Source organism: Limulus polyphemus, unplaced genomic scaffold (genome assembly GCF_000517525.1).
Source record: "Limulus polyphemus unplaced genomic scaffold, Limulus_polyphemus-2.1.2 Scaffold2307, whole genome shotgun sequence".
Classification (NCBI taxonomy): domain Eukaryota; kingdom Metazoa; phylum Arthropoda; class Merostomata; order Xiphosura; family Limulidae; genus Limulus; species Limulus polyphemus.
Window position 1 is genome coordinate 111,327 of NW_013667917.1, and position 5,080 is coordinate 116,406.

General features: G+C 39.4%; 1 protein-coding gene across 5 annotated transcripts in view; it reads right to left on the reverse strand.

Moving 5' to 3' along the window:
* Positions 1–5,080, reverse strand: part of LOC106466577 (homeobox protein extradenticle-like) — a 114,762-nt gene that overhangs the window by 76,223 nt on the left and 33,459 nt on the right. The window lies entirely within an intron of this gene.

The following is a 5,080-nucleotide window of genomic DNA, read 5'->3' on the forward strand; positions in this document are numbered from 1 at the left end:
AGTCACTGGGGGGGCACTTTATTTTTAAACATCACACCCCACAAACAGTTGTGTTTGTTTGTAATCACGCACAAAGCTACACAATGGGCTATCTATGCTCTGCCCACCACGGGTATCGAAACCCGGTTTCTAGCATTGTAAGTCCGCAGACATACCGCTGTGTCACTGGGGGGGGGGGCACAAACAGTTACACACGTCCAGAATTTAACTACTTTTAAAAAGACTTCTTGTTTGCTTTTAATGTCAATACTTGTCTTCAAATCATACTGTTATATTTATTAGTAACTTTAACAGTTTATTGTAAACATTTTCGAAAAACAAAATTGAGTATGTTGAAGGGGGTTATAAACAGGTTACTTATGTCTAGACTTAACAGATAACAAATAAAGTGTAGACCATTAAAAGCTGTAGTAGAAAATACCGTTTTTTTAAATACTTCAATTAATTTTATTTCAGTAATATTATAACTTGGTGGAAAACGAACAACCCGGTCAACATTAAAATTTGTTGCAAGACCAATACTTTGTTTGATATTACTTTGTTAAATAAACAATACTTCGTTCGATATTACTTTGTTACATAAGTTTTATTTAATACTAGCTGGAATACCCCCCCCCCCCTGGACGAAAATTATGTAAATTCATGATTAATGAAAGTTGCTTCCCTTATATGTAGCTGTAAAAAACGCAAAAACACCCATAAAAACTGTAAAACACAAAATTTGAAACCGCAAATTTTCATGTATCTTCGCATGCACTCAAGAAACCTTCATGCCAAATTTGGTGAAGATCCATCTACAGGGGGCGAAGAGGTGGTGCAAAAACGCCAATAAAAAAACTGCAAAACCCAAAATTTGTATGTATCCCCGCATGGACCTAAATGAACCTCCATATCAATTTTGGTAAAGATACATCCACACCCTACGAAGTAGATACATGAACAGACAACAGACAGTACTATTACATTTATATAGATTCCTGCCATAGCCCAGTTTCTTTCTTATTTGATGCTTCTTCTAATACTAAAATTTGCTGTAACAAGTTTATTTAATTAATTTCTGAAGAGTATATTGGTGTATAGAATACAAAAAATAAACGGCCTTATTATAACTTTTTTTTAGTTTAAAACCATTTGTTATAATAATGTTTGTTTGTTTTTTTTAATTTCCCACAAAGCTACACGAGGGATATCTGCGCTAGCCGTCCATAATTTAGCAGTGATAGATTAGAGGGAAGACAGCTAGTTATCACCACCCACCGCCAACTCTTGGGCTACTCTTTTACCAACGAATAGTGGAATTGACTTCAAATTATAACGCCCCCTTGGTTGAAAGGACGAGCATGTTTGATGGGACTCTCAGACTGCGAGTCAAGCGCCCTAACCACCAGGCCATGCCGGGGCCCTTACGGATGTATCGGATATTCTGGACAAAACCTAGATTCTTTCACCTAGATTCTGCCCACCACGAGTATCGAAGTACGGTTTCTAGCGTTGTAAGTCCGCAGACATATCGCTATGCCACTGGGGGGGGGGGGCGCATAACGAACTATCTCCACTTTAACAACTACAGGAATTGAACTCCTAATTTTAGCGTTATAAAAGTTTCAAGTTTACCACTCACCTACCGGGGGTGGCGGTAGTCCTAAGATGAAGAAAGAGGAGGGCAATACAATTTTCCCTGGACTTGCCAGGTTTAGGAATAATTTTAAAACTCCTTGACTTTCTAGAGTTTTCGGGTTCATAGTCCCCTTGATTTTAAAAGTAGACGTTTAAAATAAAAACAAATATAGTTGCATTAAGTATTTAGGAGTTTAAATAATAGACTTTTGAAGGAATGCATACCAGGATATATTCCTCGTATTTACGGTTTACGACTACATTCCATAAGTTCGTTACAAAAGTCCAGGAACTTACAAGTATTTTATCGTTTTCTGTAATACCGAGAAATCCGTACGTGTAGGAAATGCCTGTGGTCAACATGGGCTAGGAAACCAGGGGTATCCAAGACGGCTAAAAATGAGTGAGGGATAACGGGAGAAACAGATTAACGCAGCAAGTTGATCAGACAGATCGATCGGTGTTGACTTAAATCAACAAGAACAGATATGGCAGTTGGAGAGTATCATCCAGGTCGTCATCTAGTGACGGAGGAGTGCCCTTGGCCGTCCGTAATTAGCGCGCGACTCTAGAGCTTAGCTAGGGCGTTTAATAGCTTGGCCAACTTTACCAGGATTACTGCAGACTTAATGAAACGGGGTTGACAAGACCGGCCCTGTATTACTGAGTTCGAAATATGGATTTATTATTACGCGATTTTCGTGATCCAGTCTAAACATACATCCTCGTTTTCAGGCTGTGCCACTGGGGGGCGCAGGCTTGAGGAAACGTGTTCGGTCCTGATATATCGTGCAAAGAGGGAGGTGGTGACTCCTAGCACATGGGCTGGCATACCATTTCCTTATTACAGAAATGAACATCAGGCACTGACGTCAAGATAAGCAACGAAATGATGCAGTCAGTTCACACACTCGCACTACAGTCTGTACACGTTCCTCAATTCGTGGCCTAACAGGAAGAGTTGGTGCTGTAGACATTTATTCGAGAGAGAGAATGTATATAAATTCACACCTCATAATTAATTAATAATTCATCTGGTAGTTCTATTATCGCGAAACTTGTTACTTGCTACACATAACATCTCTACATATACATATTCGGGGCTTTTTTTTTTTAATCTGAATAAATTACCTCCAAGAGAAATATTTTTATGCCTGGTGGTTAGGGCATTTAATTCGCAATCTACAGGTCGAGGGTTCGAATTCCGCTACCAAACATGATCGTTCATCATTCAGCCGCGAAGGCTTTATAATGTAACAATCAATCCCACTATTCGTTGGTAAAGAATAGCCCATGAGTTAGGGGTGGGTGGTTTAAGTTAGCTGCTCCCCAACCTCTTAACATTTAGGGACGGCTCGCGCAGATGGCCGTCGAGCAGCTATGTGCGACATTCGACAAATAAATAATGTTTTTATTCTAATAATTCATCTATTTTCGTTAAGCGGGATATATTGGCGGCCAGGATCAATATATATATATTAATGACGCAAGAATGTGTGTGTGTGTGTGTGTGTGTGTATATATATATACTACTCTTGTATCCAGGTGTACTCCCGAATTCTACAGTACTGTTGTCGTTGTTTCTACACGCCCTGATGCTCACGTGAAATAATCTATTTTGGTATCTTCAGTCTGAAAGGCAACTTATCTGCTAAACGGTCAGGGCTGAATCCCCAAAGTTCTGGCACAGCTATTCTTAACTTAGAGCAACTGACCAGAAGAAGGACAAACAGATGGCTACCTACTCATAACCGAAACATGAGGTTGACTATCACTGCCATGTTACAACTGATAGTACGGAACATGATTAGTGACATGTTTTAACTCGAACCTTAGACCTTCTGATCTACATGCAGAATAGCACACTAACCATTAGGCCTAGCTCGCGAAAGAAATACTGGTACAATTTTTGTTTAATTTGTAATTTTCGCCCAAAGCTACACAAGGGCTATCTGCGCTAGCCGTCTCTAATTTTGAACAGAAAAACTAGATGTAAAGCAGCTAGTAAACATCTCCCACGGGCCCAAAAGGAGAAGCGCGATTTTACAGCAACAGGACGCGAGCCTTGGACCCTCAGATCTAAAACCATACTGAATATTACTGACAACACTGGTCGACAAAATCGAACTTTTGTTTCTCTCATCAAAGATATAAGCACACCTTTCTAGACCAGCTTTGCACGCTGATTCCAGATCTGTTTTCGGATTTATTCTAGTTATCGAAATACGACTAGTGTTAATTTCAGCACAATTTAGGTAATAATCACACATTAGGCTAGTTAACGTTACAAACTTTATTATTTTTCCAGTATGATTCCCATAAACGTTATACACACCATAGATTTGGTTAAATCTATACAGTACACACTTATGAAGAAAGAAATGTACAACAACTTGAATTATAATTCAGGCAATAAACTTTCAAATTTGATCGGTCTCATCACGAAAACTTGACGTGCTAGAGGAAAACCAAAAACAGATTTGGAATCAGCGTTTCAAGAGCTATCCAGCCCACCTATAATTATATCTGATCAAAATGACTTGTTGACCAGTGTTATTTGTCCTCCTATTAAGTATACACACAATATGGTCAGAGTTACGTGCAGCTGAAATCAAACTTATGAGACAAAAATACGAAGGTTTTTGACTTTCTTAATCTGTTATAATCGAAAAACAAAAAATATATCTCACTGTGTGTATATATACGTAGTTTCTTTGTGAAGTTAACACACACTAAATCTAACACATCATTTTTTTTTTATATTCCTGTAAACTCCCAGTGGAGCATAGGGCCGCAACAACACCTCGTCAACGGAAGTTGTTGTTGTTGCAGTTACTTGTAGCAGGTTGTTTTTTACGGGGTGGAGTTGCTAGCCCCGCGCCCGACCCTCCTCCTTTCTCATCCTGGACTTGGTACCAGGCAAAGGCGGAGGTTGGCATGTTTGGTGTGACGGGGATTCGAACCCGCGACCCTCAGATTACGAGTCGAGCTCCCTAACCACCTGGCCATGCCGGGCCTCTGACACATCATACTGGATCTTAATGAACCCACACTCATTTAGTGGTGTACTAACAACAGAGGAACAGATGTGGGTGGGGCAGAAAAGTGAGAGTTACAGATCAAGATGGAGCCACCAGCAAATAATAAAACAGAAAAAGCAGTATTAGGTTAAGTAGCAGAAATATAACTGATAGTTCCTGCGGCCTTTTCTGGAATTGTCTGACAGTTCTACAACAATGTATTCATACTTGACATTCAGTAATGTTCACCATCCACGAGAAAAGGGATTTTATTGAAATTTTAGTTTAAAAATGAGCTATCATCAAAGAGTAGATTTTATTGAAGTATTTCTTTGTAGTTATCATAGCTATCAATGAAAGTGTTTTGGTTTTCTTTTGCAACACTCATGAGATTTTCACTAAAGAAAAGGACCGGCATGGCCAGGTGGTTAAGGCGCTCGACT